The sequence below is a fragment of the Tupaia chinensis genome, unplaced genomic scaffold, assembly GCF_000334495.1.
Source record: "Tupaia chinensis unplaced genomic scaffold, TupChi_1.0 Scaffold148822_2, whole genome shotgun sequence".
Taxonomy (NCBI): domain Eukaryota; kingdom Metazoa; phylum Chordata; class Mammalia; order Scandentia; family Tupaiidae; genus Tupaia; species Tupaia belangeri.
The window spans coordinates 578,392-597,800 of NW_006208670.1; the positions used below are offsets into that span (position 1 = coordinate 578,392).

The 19,409-nt window shown below is 50.3% G+C and overlaps 2 long non-coding RNA genes across 2 annotated transcripts in view; both read left to right on the forward strand.

Annotated features, from left to right (window-relative positions):
* The window catches only part of LOC114006551 (uncharacterized), a 60,038-nt gene extending 45,453 nt beyond the window's left edge, over positions 1-14,585 (forward strand). The window contains exon 4 of the long non-coding RNA XR_003548264.1: positions 14,323-14,585. This is a non-coding gene — a long non-coding RNA (uncharacterized LOC114006551). The remainder of the gene's footprint in view (positions 1-14,322) is intronic.
* A 2,824-nt stretch (positions 14,586-17,409) lies between these two features.
* On the forward strand, positions 17,410-17,868 carry LOC106734129 (uncharacterized). The gene is made up of 2 exons (XR_003548262.1): positions 17,410-17,592; positions 17,727-17,868. It is a non-coding gene; the product is annotated as an uncharacterized LOC106734129 (long non-coding RNA).
* The last annotated feature ends 1,541 nt before the right edge of the window (positions 17,869-19,409 follow it).

The following is a 19,409-nucleotide window of genomic DNA, read 5'->3' on the forward strand; positions in this document are numbered from 1 at the left end:
AGCCGCTCAGCCAGCCACCCCTAGCACGCCCGGTGGAAGGGCTTCCATTGTGTCTTGCCAGATTTGGGGGAGTGTCAACTCCATCTCCGGGAAGCCCCAGGCCTGGCACGACAAACCTGTTGCCCCCTTCGCTTTCACTAAACATAAAGCAGCGGATTGGGATAATCCAGGCCCTTGCCCGGGTGGAAGGGTGGGGACATATGTGTAAGCTTTGATCCTCTTTAGCTACAAACTGCAGATAATCTAGAAGGTATGCAAATTAGGCCCCAATTAATAGCACTTGTTCATATCCCTGGGACTGGGCGGGGGAAGCTGCACGTGTTTGCCAGGGAGGAAAGCGACCTAGGGCCCCGTTGCAAAGGCGCCTGGTCAGGCGGAAACCCTGTGCGTGCTGGGGCGGGGAGGGAAGAGGGAGGCCGAAAGGCTGGTTTGGTGCCCTCAGGTCACCTGGAAAAGTGTCTGCACGGTTCAGGCTTGAGTGATTTAAGTGGGATGAGGAGTCAGGCAAGACTGCGTCTCCCTGCGCCCCCTTCCCCTGGGGCACTGCCTGGTCCAGCCCTAATGAGTTCTGAGTGGACAGAGGGGCGGCCTCCACCAGCCCCTCAGAAGGGAACTGGGACAACCTGAGGTCTTAGAAAACCAGAGAGAGGGGCTAGTGGGGGCAGGGAGAAAGGAGAAGAATACAAAGGTTACTTACAGGGAGACAGCCGTGCGTGGGACAAGATCGTCGGCCACACATGCAAACCCTCTGTGACCTGGCACCGCGAGGTCCCCAGGGCCTTCCAGCGTATGATGGGCACACACTGCCGCGCACTGCGGGCCGAGAACAGGTCACAGATGACCCGGTTCATCGCTCTAGGTACCCTCCTGAATTGCGCCAGCCAGCGTTGGCACTGGTGGTGTGTTGAAAAAAAAAGAATTGGGCAAAACTGAAGATTGGCAGACTTTAGAGGGTCAACGAGATAGTAGGAGTCAAGAAAGAAAACCCTTGGCACTCAGAAATCCTGGAGAGAGGTTTAGAGGAAAAAGGCCAAGGAAACATGTACTAATCGCTCGCTCTGAACGGGGCGCGTGCCTCTGCACCTGCACGATGGCTACCCCTCTCCGGCTCCAAGGCCCGTGGTACCTGCCTCTAGCTGGACCACGCGTATCTTCACGAACAGCGTGGAAAGCCCAGGCGTTGGAATTCTCTGCTCGGGAATGTCGGTGGACTGCCTTCCACGTACCCGTGAGGACCCACTGATCCTTGCTTCCGCACTCGGAGCTGCTCCGTCCCGCCTCTATTTCTGTCTTCAAGCTTCTGATCAAGGGCCCTCACCCCACCACTGGCTTTGATGACCCATTTTGGACCCAGTTCTTTGGTTTGACTGGCCTTTCACCTGCAAGCCTGCCCCTGTGTCCAGCGACTGGCACTGTCCCTGTCCCTGCTGTAACGGTGGAGACAGTCACAGTTTTACAGACATGATTTTTTTAATTTTTTTATTTTTTTGAGAGGTTTTCTCTATAGGGCACCTGCACTCGCCAGACAGACAGAGAGAGACAGAGAGACAGAAAGCGAGCAATCACCCCCCAAGGGGGATGATCACACCGCAGTCCCTTCTCCTCCATTCTCCTCTCGGGATCTTGGGCACGCACACACACGCACCTGGTGTGAGTTCAAGCCACCGGGTCCGGGACATGAACCGTAGTTGACTACATGGGAGCCCAGCGACATAGCCATGCCGCCAACTGCTGGTCCCAGGCATGGCATATGTAATTCTCAGAGCCGCTGAGTGATGGACCCTGGGTGGGAGTTAATCACTGCCCACAGGGGAAGAACTCTGGCGCATGTAAGGAGAGGCATGGTTCTGGTAGAGAGCTGGCGGTCTCGAAGGATTCTTATTTGGACAAGAATGACCAGCTCACAGAGGCGAGGGGAATTTTAGCTCTGTGCTGTGTCAGGGAACAGGGCTTTTTACTCCATATGAGCAGCTTGCTCTCCATGGGCTTTGGCGGGTGAATTTCAGGAGGGCGTGTTTTCCTGATGGATAGCTTCGAGGCACTCTGTGGGGCAACGTCTCAACCATTTCCAGACCTTGCTGGGCACAGAGACGGCCGAGCCACTGGAGACAGTCTGTCGGTGTCACTTGACACAGTGTGTGAGCTCAGGCGTGGTGATCGCCATTGTCCGGACACAAAGCCGGAGCATTATCTGCTCTGTGGGGGACCCATCGTGCTCAGCGGAGCCTGTGCTCGAGGGAGACTGACACATGTGGGTCATTCCAGACAGGCCCGACACTCCCGAAGGAAGTGCCCTGAGAGCACCCAGGCGAGAGGGCGGGCATCAGTGCTTCCGGGAAGCCTCCCTTCGCAGACTCGGGCCGGCCACAATTCCACCCACCTTCGCTGGCCCATTTCTGCACTTCGTTCCTTAATAAAAGAAAGGCAGCTGTCATTTATGGAGTTCCTCCGTGTGCCAGGAGCAGTCGTGCGTGGAGGAGGGTTTGCACAAGCTCCTGAGGGCCCGTCGTTCCTTTTCCAGGACTCTTGCAAGGTAACTGTTAAATGGAGCCACCGTTCACGCTTGCATTGTGTGAACTTATACTTAAATTGAAGAACACAGGGAACGAACACTCAGAACTCATCGCATTCTACTCATTTCATGGCGTTTTACTGGTCCTTGTGCTTTCGAAGCTATTCCTGTCTGTTCTACTTGTGGCTGTGTTGGAAATACCATTTAATACCTTGCTACTGCGCGTCTCTCTGACACGCTGCTGGCCTGAGACTGGCCATGGTGGGAGGACTCATTAAACCACAAATGTCAGCAAATGCTTCAAATCAGGGCCTGATTTATTGCGTTGTTGGTTGTTTAGACATGAAGAAAGGATGACAGGGCAGCAGGTGGCACGGTGGACTTCCCACGTGGCCAGCCGTGGTTGGCGTCCTGGGCCTAGCGGCTTGCTTCCTCACTCGCCTCCGCCTCCTCTCTGTCTCTGTCAGGAAAGCACACGTGCCCTATAACCAAGTAAAATAATAATAATAATAAATAAAATTAATCCGTCAAACACGGCAGGGAAACATTAATACAGATTAAATTTAGAACATGCAGCGTTTGCCACTGTAGTGCTGTGACTAGCACACGGATTTGAGATGTTCCTCCGTATTTCGGAACAGTGACCTCACTCAGCTAGTGAACGTCAGTGACAGGGAGGGAGTTCGGGCACGCGCTTTCACGCCACACTCAGCTGACCTGTCAGTGAAAGAGCGCAGCGGCCGGCCCGTCCGTGTCACGCTCACTGGCCACTCGCATGGCAGGTCGGCTGTGGCTACGAGGGTTCATCAGAACCGTAAAAGCACGTGGTGAGGGGGATGGGCTTCATGCACTTCACAGCACTACGTGTTCTGTGTCTCGCCGCTGTTTGTAGACTGCATGGCTCCCATCTTCTCTGTCGGTGCGACCTGCAGGCTTACATGTGTGCACACGCTCTGGGAGACCTGCTAGTTAGGAGTTGGTATTTCCCCTGCCTTGAATATACTCCCTCTTTAAAAAAACAAAAAAACAATGTTTTGATTGTTAGAGGGTGTATGCATTAGAGAGAGAGAGAGAGAGTGAGAGAGAGAGAGAGAGAGGGAGGGAGAGAGCGAGAGAGCAAGAGAGAGAGAGCGAGCGAGAGAGAGAGCGAGAGAGAGAGTGAGAGAGCGAGAGTGAGAGAGCGAGAGAGAGAGAGCGAGAGAGAGAGCGAGAGAGAGTGCGAGTGAGCGAGAGAGAGAGAGAGCGAGAGAGAGAGAGAGCGCGAGCGAGCGAGCGCGGAAGTCCCCAGTGGGGTATACTCATGTTATAAGGACTGGTCCCACTTCGCATAATTCCTAGTGGACCTACTTTGTGACTTCATGCTTTGCTGTCCCGTGACATTGGCTCTGAAGGTTTATGGGTCCTGTCCCCAAAGACAGAGCCCTCTCACTTGTGGACACAGCTGAGGAGAAGTGAGTTACAAGCTACAGCATGTGCAAGGCTCACGGGCGAGAAAAGGAGCCACCGTGTGGCAGGGTGCACATGGAGGGGATGCATGTGGAAGGGAGGCCACAACCACTGGCCGAGTATGACTCGGTGGACAAGTGCTGCTAACCTGGCTTACTGAGGTCACAGGGACCCGACTTGTCACCGAGCACAGTCACAGGGACCCGACTTGTCACTCAGCACAGTCACAGGGACCCGACTTCTCATTCAGCACAGTCGCAGGGACCTGACTTGTCACCGAGCACAGTCACAGGGACCCGACTTCTCAAGAGTATGAGTTTAGTTCACATGCCCAGGTGGCCGCCGAGACTAGCAGGAGTGGCAGCTGACAACGAGCAGGGTCGAGATGGACAGTCGACACAGCCTAGTGCCACGACTGCCCTCCTGTAGGTAGTGGTCCCACCAGCTGCCCTCCCCTACCTGACCTCTCAGGAAGCGAGGCCTGCGGGCACCCTGGGGCCTGCTCTTTGCACGTGTGTGAGGAAGCAGAGCCCCGTGGCGTGAGGCCCCTGCTTCCTCCCGTTGTGCACGGGGCTCTGCTTTACTCAGCCTCCAGTTCTGGAGGTGCCAGGCTGAGGGGGTCACATCTTGCTCCTCGGGGCTTTCTGCAGAGGTGGTACAGGGCACCCCACAGAGTGAGGGCAAGACCGCACGTCCGCTCAGGCCACCAGTGTTCAGTCATGGCGTCCCCACCCTGTGACCTCAGCTAACCCTGGAGGCCTCCCCACATTTGTTTCTTCAGGCTTTTGCCATAGGGGGTGTGCCCACTGAAAAGACAGAGAAAGGGCACGTGAGCAGTCACCCCCCGGGGGATGGCCACGCCACAGTCCCTTCTCTTCCCTCCTCCTCTCCTGACTTCGAGGACATGATTTTCAAGCTGCCGGGTCCAGACCAGTGTCACGGCCAGCCATGTGGGAATCCAGCGCCTTAACCCTGTGCTACCTGACAGCCCGAGGCTTCCCTCTTCATATCCATAGTTGGGTTACTTCCCATCCTCTTAGTACCGTTAGGGTAACCACCAAATTTTAACCTGTGAATTGGTGGGGGGGCCCACTCAAACCACAGCAGTGAGTTTATTCTGTGCAGTTTGCTGTGTAGGTTCTGTATTTCGCTGACTCTAGGACATGCTTTTCATATTATAGTAATTCAAATATAAGGCAACTTCAAAAAGTTCATAGAAAAATAGAATTAAAGTATGACTTAATTTTGGTGCCAAGAACAATCAAAAAAATCCATGCATAGCTTATTTTTGTCCCCAGCTTTTGCCACAGGTCATGTGTGCTCGCCAGAGAGAGATAAAGAGATAGTGAGAGGGAAAGCGAGCAATCAGCCTTCATGGGGGAAGGTCACGCTGCAATCCCTTCCCCTCGATTTTCTCCCAGGGGTTCTGGGTGCACGTGTACGAGGGCCCAGCGTGTTTTTCAGGTCTGCAGGTCTGGGAACTGGTCAGCCCTGCGGGATGTCAGTGCCTCACCTGCCACGCCACCTCTCGTCCCGCCAGCTTTGTTCCTCAGTGTGTGTTCCAGGGCCTTCGTGAGGAACCCTTACATGGCGATGTGAGTTCTAACGGGTGGTGGTCATGACGTGGCTGCCGCATGATGTACTGCTGTCTGTGTGCATGCGAAGATCAAGCCTTAACCCTTGCAAAGAGAGGGGCCAGCAGGTGATGTAGTGGTTAGGCCCTGCGCTCTCACACGGTTGGCCACGGTTCGAGTTCTGGACCCAGTGGCTTGGTAATTACACTGAGTGCGTGTGCGTGTGCGTGTGCACTCCCAAATCCCAGGAGGAGAGTGAAGGAGAAGGGATTCTGGCATGGCCATCTCCCCAGGGGATGTATGAGTATGCGTGCCCAAAATCCTGAGAGGAGAATGGAGGAGAAGGGACTGTGGAGTGGCCATCTTCCCTGGGGGGTGATTTCTTGCTTTCTGTCTGTCTCGCAAGTGCACACTCTCTATAGCAAAAAACTCTCTAAAACAAAACAAAACATGAGAGAAAAAGTAGTTTATTTGACATTTCTATCTTCCTTTTAAAACTGCGAAGTGTGGAATTTAGGCCGGCAGCTCCGGCAGCAGCCGGGACCGGGTTAGAAATGCAGACTCAGACTACCCCAGGCCCGTCATTACTCACGTAACTGGAGAAAAGGTCTCACCAACGAGCCGGGAGGTAAGGGGGTGGGAGCCATTTGCTGTCATGGGGGTTTGAAGACTAGAGTCATCTTCTTTCAAAAGTTTGTTTATTTCTTCGATGAGAGAGAGAGACAGTTTCCCTGCTGTGTTTGGACACTGTGAGCCGCTCCGAGGTCCCACCAGCCTGGACCATGGACATGAGCGTCCTGTGCTCAGGGAGTTCTCCCGTGGGACGGGGACGCCCAGGGAGGTCAGCCCTGAGGGGCATCGTGTTTACCTGTGCCACCACGCAGCGTGCAGAGTGACCCTCGGTACTGTGACATACGTTTGTGTTAAAGCAGACTTGGTGGGATTCGATGGCGCCCTCTTTGCTGTGGCTTTTGCGTCACCGAGTAGGCTGCGTGGGATACTAGCCAGCATCTAGCGTTCACTGTGCTCCAGACGCCATCCGCACTGCTCCTTAGGGCCCACACTCCTCAGTTACAGACAAGGACTGAGGTGCAGAGAGCTCATTTGCTCAAGGTCACATCATTAATAAGTAGGAGAGCAGGATTTGAACCTAGTCAGCCTAACTCGGGAGTCCATGCTCTTACTGTTACGCTACACTTCCTGCATTCCAGGGCTGCCTCCCAGGCCTACTCCTACTTGTCCTTCAGAACTCAGTGCGCCCGGCCTGCCCTTTCCCCCCAGGGCCAGCCCAGGCATCCTCTGTATGCTGGCATTTTCTGCACACCTCTTCACGACACTTGGCCCAGCGTTCGGTCACCACCTGCTCACTGGTCTGTCCACCGTTCCTGAGAGGAGGGCTCCATCTGGTTTGTCCTTGCATGTCCTTGCCTGGCCTACACAGGTGTACATAGGTGCTCTTTGCATACATGAAGGCTGGACCATGGATGGAAGAGAAAGCCACCCTTGCCCTAGGAGCGGCTTGGTGATCTGTTATGTGCACAGTGGCCACCAGAGGGGGGCAGACGAACGGGTCCCGTGAGCAGCACCCATCTAGAAGAACTGGTGGAGAATGTAAACTATCCTAGGACTGGAAAGAAAGACCAGTGGCCAGGTGGGCCATGCGCCTGTTCTAGACAAGAATGAACAATCGCTTCCAGATAAGCCAGTGACATCTCAAGTTTTATCGATTGATTGTTTTTTTGGAACCTAGTCAGACGTCAAAAAAGCATTGACTTCTGGTTCTAGCTGACGTCAGTGGGGCGATCTCACAGAAGATCCTTGGTTTGGGGGGGTTAGCTCTCTGTCCGATACACGAGCAGCGTACTCATTGTCCACTTCGGGAGTGTCTTGAGCCTCACAGTGAGTAATGTGCGCATATACCCGGAAAAAGGACCAAGCAACAAATAAAGTATGATTAGGATCAAATGCTAGATAAAAATGACTTCAAACTCTCTCACCCAAAAGTAACTTTTGGCTACGTGAATTGAAAGCCAAGGAAGCCTTGTGGGTCAGTGAGCAGGCGTGTCTCGGAAGCAGAGCTGCAGCGAGGTCTCAGGCTGTCCTTTCAGACTGTCCGTTCTCTGGGCCCCCACCTGACCATCCTGGTTACATTGCCAGGGGCGAGCTAACCATCTGTGCCTCGCAATGTCTATTGTATATCTGGGTAATTCAAATATCTCACTGCATAGTACCTCTGTTCTTCTTCTGCAAATATACACGAATGCTATTACAATACATAAAATACAAATTTATGTAAAAACTTTCCTGAGCTCCTAGTCACATTTAGCTCCTAGTCATATTTTTTTTTGATCAATGACTATTTTAAAAGCACATTTAGGATAGAGTTGTATTATATGCATGTTGAGCCAATGCAAATTTGATTCTATGGCTTTAGCAAAAAATCAAGAAATAATAATAATGATCATAAAAAGTAAAATCTGCACAAACATCAGAGCAGAGACACCCAGAGTTATTTACTAGTGTGGCAATGTGGCTCAGTGAGGGGTGCTCAGCTGAACGTAAACTGGTCACAGTGAATGCTTCCCCCCAGCCAGTCCCGGATCTACAAATGCTCAAAATAAAGCTCGCGAGTAATGTCAGAGATGGCGAGGGGGAGTCTGGGTATGGACAAGACTTTCGTATTTTCCTTTGGAACCCAGTGCACACACGAGAGTCTGCGAGTTTGGGGCAGAAAATAGGAAGTCTCAGTGGAAGCGACTAGCCTAGTCCAGAAAGAATCCCAGCGGCTCCCCAGAGATTGAGGGAGGCCTCTTCGTTTTAGACCAGTGTTTACCCACCTGCCGCTGTACTGGTGTGTGACTTTCACTCCTAGGTTTTGGGGGATCTGTTAGCTCCTAAACTGCACATGTGGGGGTACTTCAAGATGTTTATGGAAATGGAATTAAATATGAGTTCATTTTGCTGTAGACATTCTTGGAACTTAGGTATCTTTTTTTTTTTTCATAATAAGCATTTCCCACCAACTTCTTTCTTTCAATTGCCAGAGGGCACACGCGTGCCGGAGAGGACAGGGCCCGACTGGGAGTGGCCGTGCCACAGCCCTCTTCTCTCATCCTGTCAGGGTTGGGGCAGACAGAGCCAGCATGCTTTTCAAGCCAGCAGGGCCAGAATTCGAACCGTGGCGGTCCGTGTGGGATCCGGCCCCTGAGCACAGGCGTAACCTCTGCCCTCCAGAACTGGCCTTTCCAGGAACTTTGTGACGTCCCTGCATGTATGGAGATGTTCATCCACCCCTCACGCAGCTTCCACCTCAACATCCTTGTTTTGCATGGTCTTGCCTGCTTATAATTTCCATCCTCTTTCTTAGGGAGTCTTTATATTGCAATCCGGATGTAAGATGGAAGACTTTCAGGCCAGTTCTGAGTCTTAGTCTGGACAGAGACATGTGGGAAAAACTCGAGCCTGGGCAGCCTTCAGGCCACCAGAGTTTGATTTCCTTTGCTCCCTTCCTTCCTCGGAAACACGCAGGCCAGATGCATCCTACCCCGCCGTAGCACTTCGCCTCTGGCCCTGTTTCTGAGCTTCCTTTCCCTCCTGGCTGGGGCCAGGCTTCCTTGGCATTTCTGGCTTCTGTTCTGTGAAGGCTGGAAGGCACTCCAGGGAGGGATAGGGTCTGTCCCTTGGCTTGGAGAGCAAGGTGCAGAAGTGGCGGCTGACCCTGGCCGGCGGGCCAAGGGTGTGGACGGGCAGGCTGTGTGGGCACTGGGCCCACCACGTACCCATTTGCCCTCTGAGCTAAGCTGGCCCAAAGTGCTGCTCAGAGCTGATGTGTCTGCTCCCTCTTCATAGGGGGGAAGAGGGGTTTCTTCTGTGAGGGGAAGTTCAGTGCTGAGCTTCTACAACAGCCTGTCAACCCCAAAGGAGGCTGTGGAAATTAGGACTGTCGGGGCGCCAAAGGATTAGCGACCCTCTCGAAAACCTGACCAGGATTAAAAATGAAAACCTCACAGGACATTGCCAGGGCGTTGGAGCCACTCTTCCTGTCTGCTCAGGGTGCTTCTGCCTCTCACGAGTCTACTTCTGCTTTTACTTAAATAAACTATCTTTTTCTTTAAACAACAACAACAAAACCTGAAGAATATTATATCAAAGATGGTGGAAAGTTCTTTGGCTCCCATGGCTGGGTGGCCTCAGCCTCCAATGGAGGAAGACCTCAAAGAGAACTTGCCAACACTGAGCTCACAGACTCCAGAGCACAGGCTGCGAAGGATGACTGCAGGATCCACTTTGGAGGTCTTTAAAAATAGGCTGACTCTCTTTGTTCTAAAATGATCTGGAATGACAGCCCATTCAAAAAGATGACTCTCTGTGCTCTGAAATGATCTGGAATGACAGCCCATTCAAAAAAAAAAAGAAACTAAAAACAACTAAAAACATCCACAAAGCTCTTTATTTACACCAACCCTTGATTTTAAGCTGTTTCAGATTTGGTACAAATCCCACATTCTTCGATTTTCTGTATGGTATTAAATACATATTGAAGATGCCTTGCAACGTGCCCAAATACTGGAGCTCCAATGTGGAGGAAAAAAATTAATATTTGTCTGGGAATCCCAGAGAGATAACTTGGCATGGAAAATTGTGTTCACCACACAAATGGAAGTTCAAAATTTACCTCGGAGGGACTGATGGGATTTCCCCTGTCAGTAACATCCTACCTCATCTCACTTACGAGGGAGTTGGTAGCCTCTGTACCCTCTTTTCAGGGTCCTTCCTACTTCTTTACCTCTTTCTTTGTCTAGTTTCCAAAGCTTCCAGAAGATTCTCCTGGTGGGTTCTTAATTCCCGACTTCCGTTTACCTGGGAAACATGGAGGCAGGAGAGAGGGAGGCTGCCGGGAGAATCTTGACCCTGGGACTCCCTTCATGTCTCCTTGCCTTCTCCAGTCACAGCTGTGGACCTTCGTTCTCCACATTTGGCCAGCTGTTCTGAGCCAAAGGTAGGCCATGGAATCTGGCAAGGCCAGGTGCACTTATGGGCACAGGGGGGCAGTCTACTTGAGACCGGCTCTGTCCCAGGGAATAGCAAATCCAAGTTATGGGTCACACACTAAGCCCCTACCTCAGAACTCAGCAACGTGCTGGCTTATTTTCTAAATCTTGTCAGTAAGGCAAGGGTTTCGCATACAAACTAATTCACGTGTGGGTGTGGCCATGTTAGTCATGACACAGGGTACCGAGTAACGGGAGAGACATTTTAAGATGTGCACCCCCCCACCCCCAGGCATGCTCCCCAGAGTAAGTAGCATCCTTGTCTTCCTCCACAGCCTGTCTGGAGTCTGTGAGTTCTCTAGGTTGGTAAGGATTCATCCCACCACCCCAAATGCAGTAAAAGTTATTTCTGCCTTTCCAGGACAAGCACGAATGCATGGTTGAGGAGTAGACAATGGAATGTTCCACATGCATTTAACTTAAATATTTATTAAGTTGTATTTATTCTATTTGAGAGACAATGTCATTTTCTCCCTCAGATCTCACTTGTAGGGATTTCAAAATTTTTTTACCTCAAGCGCTGCCTGTGGGTTCTAGGGGCTGAAATGCCATGGACAATGAGTGCCATCTTAGAGGACCAGGCACGGGAGAATACACACCCCTCTTTAGCATATCCTCTGCAAATCCCAGACATTTTAACAAGCCCGTGTTTGTGGTGGTGGGAGGGAGGCATGGGCTGCTGGAGGAGGGCACCCCCAGTGTTTTCAGTGAGCAGTCATCCTGGCTATTCTATTTGGAAGTGAATGAGACATATTCAATAAACGCTAGTTAAAGGGGAGAAAATGTTGTAAGGCCTGCCTTTATTTGGGGAATAGTTTTTGTTTTATTTTTAGGGAATGCAAGTATTCACGAATGCTTCCCCATTGATGGGTTCAATGACTGTCACTTGGCCATGCGTATGGTTTCCTCATCCAAAGTTTTCCACCTGAATGTTCTCAGGGCCTTCACTATTGATGTGAGACTCTTGTAAGGAGTAGAGGGACCGGCTAGTTGAACTTCGATGATGGCGTTCATTGTAAAGGTACACAAGGAAAGTAGGAAGACAGAAAAGAGCCTCAAGGAATATATGGTTATCCACCCAAGAATGTTTATTGGAAAGTAGGAAGACAGAAAAGAGCCTCAAGGAATATATGGTTATCCACCCAACGAATGTTCATTGAGCAGCCACCGTGTGCCAGGCTGTGCTCTAGACTTTGGGGATTCCCTTGCCCCCAAGTGAGGGCGAGCAGAGAGTAAACAAAGGGCATAACTGAGCAAGGTCATTTCAGATGGTAGTAAGTGCATGAAGAAAAGGAGCTGGTGGCGCGATAGAGGGACAGGGAGGGCCAGTAGGTGGCATTAAGGTGCTGGATTCCCACTTGGTCGACCAACTGTAGTTTGAGTCCTGGACCTGGCAGCTTGCTTTCTCACTTTCTCTCTCTCCCAGTAGCAAATCAGTAATAATAATAATGATAATGATAAATAGAATTAATTTTTTTTTTAAAAAAAAAAAGAGAGACAGGGACAAAGAGTGTGATGCTACATAAGATCATTACACGGTCCAGGAAGACTTCCGAGGAGCCAGCATTGTTACCAAGCCGTGAAAGTTCTGAAGCAGTTGTCTGCAGGACAGTCTGAGGACAGAGACTTGCAGGTACAGGGGACAACTGATAAGATGGCCCTTAGATTAAGGATGTGGACAACATCTTTAGAGGCGGGATACATAGGACCACCTCCCAGGCAATAACCGTAACGAGGCTTTCTATGAAGGCCTTAGTTCTTAGCTACAGCACTGAACTTTTCACGGAGTCTGACCCTGTAGATCTAAGCACTTAGAGGTCAGCTGTCCAGGCCAGCAGGGGATGTGGAAGTTAAGGGGCCTGGATCCCACGTTGTTGAGTGTATGGTTTGACTGTCAGACCGGGCAGCTTGAAAATCACTCCGGGCACATGTGCATGTGTGTCCCAAATCCCAAGAGAATAGAGGAGAAGGGATTGTGGAGAAGGGATGTGACCACCCTCTAGTTGGTGAGGTGATTTCTCGCTTTCTGTGTGTGTGTCTGGTGAGCATCTACACCCTTCAGGAAAACACTAGAAATAAAAAATAATCATAAGTCAGCCATTCAACAGAGCGTCTTCTGACCGGCTTTCTTCTTTCAACGGTCGCAGTTCTCTCTCATCCCACACGCTCTTTGGCAGTGCGTCCTGGCCATTTCCTCTTCCCTGGGTCTGGGCTGGTCATGTGACTGGCTAGAAAACACAGTGGAAATACTCTAAGAGGACTGGACGTCCACCTTTATCTGCCTGAACGTCCTCCTTGGAATCCAGGTACCATGCTGAGGAATCTCAGTCGGTCAAGTGGGAGTCCCACATGGATGTGTCCCAAATCCCAAGAGAATAGAGGAGAAGGGATTGTGGAGAAGGGATGTGACCACCCTCTAGTTGGTGAGGTGATTTCTCGCTTTCTGTGTGTGTGTCTGGTGAGCATCTACACCCTTCAGGAAAACACTAGAAATAAAAAATAATCATAAGTCAGCCATTCAACAGAGCGTCTTCTGACCGGCTTTCTTCTTTCAACGGTCGCAGTTCTCTCTCATCCCACACGCTCTTTGGCAGTGCGTCCTGGCCATTTCCTCTTCCCTGGGTCTGGGCTGGTCATGTGACTGGCTAGAAAACACAGTGGAAATACTCTAAGAGGACTGGACGTCCACCTTTATCTGCCTGAACGTCCTCCTTGGAATCCAGGTACCATGCTGAGGAATCTCAGTCGGTCAAGTGGGAGTCCCACATGGAGGAGAGCTGAGGCCTCCACCAACAGCCCAAGCTGACCCTGCACCAACTGCCAGCCATGTGACCGACGTCATTTAGGACCTTTAGGGCCTTCTAAGTATTCCATGACTCCAACCAACCCCAGTGAGGCATAGGAACACCTGGTCAACCGCTGCTCCGTTCCAGGTCCCTGAGTTTAAGGGTTGTTTATGCAGTAAGAGTTAACCCTGTAAAGGGACAAAGAATAGATGATTCAGTGCTCACACTTGGCCTTAGAGAGCCTCAGAATCACATACAGAGTAAAGTCTGTAGGCCTGTGAAAACTGAAAGTAAAATTTTCATTTTGCTTGATACCTGCTGCTTTTTGGAGAATCATTAGGAGGAAATGCCTTTATACCCTAGTGACAGGAGGGCCAGACCACTCTGACCCTTGCCCAGGGGTAGTGATGATGGGGCAGAAGACTGCAGGGATGCAAGAAGGAGAGGGCGAGGGCATACGTGAATTCAGGTGTACATGGGAAACACCGAACCTTCGACATTTAGATCCGAAAGTTCAGAATTTTAAGTTGTTATTGTCAGGAAGTGTGTGCCTGCACCCGAGAGACAGAGAGAGAGAGAGGAAAAGGGAGAAAACACTACCTAGTGGGGTGTGGTCACCGCAGTTCCTTCCCTACTTTTCCACCCTGTCAGGGTCTGGGCGTGTGTGCACACGCGCTGTGTGTCTTCCAAGCTGCTGGGGCTGGGATACGTGGTTGCATATGTGGGGTCCGACCCCCTTAACCCTTAGGCTATGAGGCCAGCCCTGAAGGTTCAAAGGTAGGGACGTTTCCTGTAGGTGAGGGAGTTCCGTGGGTGTTACTGCGTTACTCAGATGCGGACTCTTCAAACAGGGACATGAGAGACCTGCGGTTCTCTCTCTCCCTTTCTCTTCAGCTTTCTGCTTCTCTTTCCTTTGCTCACACGATTTCTTTTCTTCTCTTTTATTGTATTAGAGGAAACAACAAAGACGTCCACACCTGTTATTGCACTTAGGCCTGAAATTCAGAGAGTTGGCATTTACCCAAAGTCAGCGTTTTGGAAGAAGTTTGAACTAAGTCATTCATGCAATCTTGAATTTCAAGTACGAAAAATCCCCACAGTTTTCCACTTAAAAAGAAATAAAAAGTTTGACAGCTATGTACCGAGAAGTTATCACACATTGGAGACTGTCAGCTTCCAACTTGGCAGGCTACAGCAATCACCGAAGGGGAAATTCAAGTCCAGGGCGACTCAAGTAGCCCAAACTCGTAACGTGTTAAAGGCATGCTGACCAGAGCTCGTGCAGGGTGTGGGCGGATGAAAGCTTGCCCTCCAACTGACCTGTCACTGAGCAGGGGCCTCGGGACAGAGCCCCGCAACTCCCGTCCGGATAATTGTGACCACCTCGTAACTGGTCTCCTTGATTCGGATTTACGTATTTTGAAATCATAAATCTGGTCAGTTAGTTTTCCCGTTTACAGACCTGCAGTGTCTCTCCATGGCCCTCCAGAGAAATCAGCACTTCTCGGGCAGATCATCAGAGCTGACGGACACGAGCCAGTTCTGATTCTGGCCACATCTCCAAGCTCACACCCTTTCCTTGGTCGCACAGAACTCTGTGGTGTTCTGAGATTGTTCATCGCTCTCCAGCACAAGCCCTTGTACATGCTGTTCTTTCTGCTGGGCCAGACCTCATTTCCAACTCCGCTTTGTCCACCAAGAGTCAGCTTAGCTGTCACCTCTTCCAAGAAGGACCAGGACTACCTCCTCGAAATTCCCATAGCATTCAGGAGTTTGTTACTCAGTTTGTGTGTATCTCTGTGACCAAACTGTGACCCTCCTAAGGGCAGTTAGCATGCTATGGTTGACTTTTTAATCCTTTAAAACGTAGCATGAGCAGGCTGTCCTCCTGGGAGGCACGATCTGCCCTCGAAATCCTCGAGGATCATGGTCCAGATTCCTCATGTGTGAGATTAAATGCTCTCAGGAGGGGATGGAGATGGTGAGGACCTGAAGTGGGCCCTCTCCCCCAAGGTCAGGACAGGGATTGATGCCGGGAGGGTGTCAGTGTGCAGACAACCTCGGTCAATGGCCCCGTATCAGTGGATCCTGAGAACCCCCCGACGGATTGCACAGGGCAGGCTCTGGCCAATGGGAGGAGAGCGTAGAAACATGGCTAAGATTTTCCTCTGCACGCTGTCTACTTAGTCAGCTGTCCAAACCTGACATATCCACTCATTTCTGTATTTCTTCTGAAAGTTTAACTTCTGCCATCCAGAAATGCATTGAAGGAGGAATCCAAGACTAGTTATCCGCTTTTTAATAATAATACTATTATAAATGACGAGCTCTAATTCCTCTCTCTCCCTCTGTCTGCCTTCTCTGCTATCTTTATTTGTACTTCCCTGAGCTAGACTTGTGCTCTGGCCAATGGAATGTGGGTAAAAGTGATGGTATGGCAGATTCAAGTGCAGGTTTGAATTCTGCTGGTCTTTCTTGCACCTCTGCCATTACTATGCCAGGTAACTGCCATCCTCGGGCAACAGTGAACATGCACTGGGCAGACGGAGGCCCCAAATCTATGGCGAGCCAAGCCCAGCTGGACATTCAGCTCAAAACAGAGCCATCCTAGATCAACAGACCTACATCCAATCTTCAGATACAGAGTAATGAGTGTTATTTAAATCAGTTACTTGTGGGTTGGTTGTTATGCAGCAATAACTGACTGGTACAAGTAATAATAGCCTATAATTTGCCTATAACTTGTCTGAGGTCACTCAGCTAGTGATTGATACAGATAGGGTTCAAATCTGGCTCTAAACTCTATGTTCCAATCATTTCCTTATACAACCTTGAGCAACAAACCTGATTAACATTCTGATGAGTTCTTTCCAGGAAGAGATTTTTATTTTGGACTGAAGAGAAGATGAGAAAAAACATAGGTTTTTTTTTTTCACCATATGGATTTTAGGAAAGAGGAGAACTACACTCATACTGGAATTTTCACTTGAGAAAAGTTCAGTCAGGGCCCTCCAGATCCCCCAGAGAGGGTGCAAATATACACTATTAAAAGCAGAAGATCGAAAGGAAAACAGGATTCGAGATCTAAAGTGGCGGTATGAAGCAGGAGGCTGAATGGAAGACTGTAGAAGTGCGTTGGTTGTGCTAGAATTTGCCACCCCTACGAGCTTTGTGACCTCCCCGTGCCCCAGATTTCTCCTCTGTGAAGTAGAGCCGATGGGAGTAAGTACTTCAGAGGGCTGTTGAAAGCCTCAAAGAAGTCCGTCTACGCACAGTGCTGAGAAGGGTGTCTGGCACCTTTCAAGCAGTTTATATGTGCTGGCTTAGTGCTGCCTTCAGAAGGGAGCACCGTACTTTTAAAAAAAATTTTTAAAGAAGTATTTATTTAATTTGATTTATTCATTCATTTATTTTTTAATTTGGCCAGAAAGAGACACTGAGAAAGAGAAAGTGAGAAAGGAAGCCACCAGGTCCGGGACTCGAACTATGGTAGGCCATGTGGGAGTGTCCAGCACCTTAACCACCATGCCACCTGCTGGTCCCATGGGAGCACCAGACTTAACATCTCCCTGACAGTTCCCACACTACATTGTGATGGTTTTGTGTCAACCTAGCTATTTGAACTACTTTCCCCAGAATTCCCTTTTTTTAAACATTTTTTAAATTTCATTTTCTCTTTTACATTCAATCACATTATTTAGCTTACAAACTGGATATTTCAACATGTGAACATTTCTCCCCAGTCCTGTTGATAAAACTATAAAAGTATCTTCAGCTGTTAATACCACATTTTTTTGTCCCATTAATGATTTGCTTCTCTATTTTTCTTCTAAATATCCTTCCTCAAACTCTACTCTTTCACACACACTGTATCTGGTATTTACATCCATTTACTGTGTTTCTACATCCTTTAGTCAGTCAGTTTCAGTCATAGGGTGCAGGCACTCAGTATATGTTAAGTGGGGACATACAATGTCTCTCCTTCATAGCCTGGCTTGCTTCACTCAGCAGTAAATCTTCCATATCTGGGCTAGGATCGCCATACGAGAAATTTCCATGAAATTTGGAAGATGGAAGGGAAGCGACCACCATTACTGTCAGATGGTCGGAGGAGGGGAGAAGGTGGCGCTGTGGACCCACCTCTCCTGCATGGAGTGTCAGCCAGCCCACGGCTCCTCCACTCCTTCAGGATCTCCCCTGTGGCTTCTCCGCGAAGTTCCAAGGTGAACATCCTAGCTTGCAGGTCACTCCCATGGTTGTGGCTGAGATGTGGGGGGCAGAAACGGGCTGGTCCTCGTGGCTTTCAGCATGTCCTCCCAGTCTCAGCTATCCCTGTTCTCCCCCACTTCATGTCCAGCTTCCTTCAAGCTGTCAGGACCAGGACTGCTGAGCTGCCGACCACCAGATGTCGAGGTAGCAGCCTTGCCTGGACCACCTCCCTGGCTCCCACCATTACGCGAGGCCTAGTTCCCATAGTAAACCTATGCTTTTCTGCGTCAGTATTGTGTATCTGTCCTGGTGGAACCTTGTCTGACACACGCTTCTCTCGTGGCTGGATATCGTGGAAGGTAAGATCATGCTGTCATTGAACACAGGATTTTTTTTTTAAGAATTGTTTATTTAATTTTATTCATTCATTTATCTTAATTTGACCAGAGAAAGACAGAGAGAAGGAAAGTGAGAAAGCAAGCCACCAGCTCCAAGACTCGAACCGTGGTCAGCCATGTGGGAGTGTCCAGAGCCTTAACCACCGTACCACCTGCTGGCCCCGAACGCTCAGTATTCTTATAAAGAAAGTTTGCATTGACCTTAACTCTCAGCGTCTGGGCTTCCAACCACCATTTCCTGCCCCCCCTCCCCCGCCATCTTCCCAGAACTTGTTGCTTGGAGGACTTTGAGCAAGAAATGTGTATTGACTGTTGAAATCCCCAGAGAGAAAAATGTAGCTAATTCTTGGCTTCAGAGCACCGATGGGTGAGGTTAACCACAGATTTGTCATCCGATTTAAAAATCAAAGCAGTAGAATTTCCCTAAAAAACAGAAAAAGTCGATTTAGTTCTGTATTGCTATTTGCACCGTTCTCCAGAACGAGTTGTACAGAGCAACATGAATGCTATGAAGCCGAGTCCAAGTGGAACACAGAGTTCATAATAAGAGGATGTTGTCCACGCAGGAGAAGGGCCGCCAGGCCGCGTCGAGTCGCAGAATGAAAACAAGCCCCATGTTTGTGTCAGATACACGATCGTCGTCCAAGCCTAGAAGTTTAGGAAGTGACTCATCTTCAGGAATGGGCACAGAGTGAAGGCAACGGTTACCTCAGCCCTTTGGTGTTTGACACATTCTTTTTGTCCCTTGTGACTTGGCCACGGGGGAAGCTGCTGTGGCCTCGTGGGCTGCCCCTCTCTTGCCCAGGGTGCCTGTGCTGTCCGCACTGCCTCCCGCTGACCTTTGGTGTGACCATTCTCTAAAATCAGTGGATTTCCTGGTGGGTGGAGAGAAAAGATTTCAGGAGGCCTCCCTGGCAAGAAGGGCCCGTTGTTAGGAACTTTGGATCTGAGATGCCATGGCTGGGTCCCGGGGCAGTAAGGATAGAACCATCCCAAACCCTGTCAACCAGCAAAAGAAGAAAGGGCCCGAGAGGGAGATCAGAGACCCTGACCGGAGGCCGTGGCACAGCCGGAGGCAGTGAGAGGTTCTGGCACACAGAAAGTGAAGGTGCAGGTGCACAGCCAGCCCGGGGATGGAGACATGGAGGAGGCTGGACTGGAGCTGGGGCAGGTCTGGGGCACGTCGCAGCAGGGTTGGGGTGCACTCTCGTCCTCTTACTTCATCCGAGGGTGTTTCACTCCCAGGACCAGGGCTCTCTACCACCATGGCCATAGCACGGGGACCACTCAGCAAGCAGCGTGTCGGCCGAATGTGTCATCCGGACAGACATGCCCCCCTCTGCATCAGGACATGGGACATCAATATTCCCAGTGGCATTATTCCGAGCAACTCCCAGAGATACTAACTGAGCCACTTCAACGACAGAGCGGTT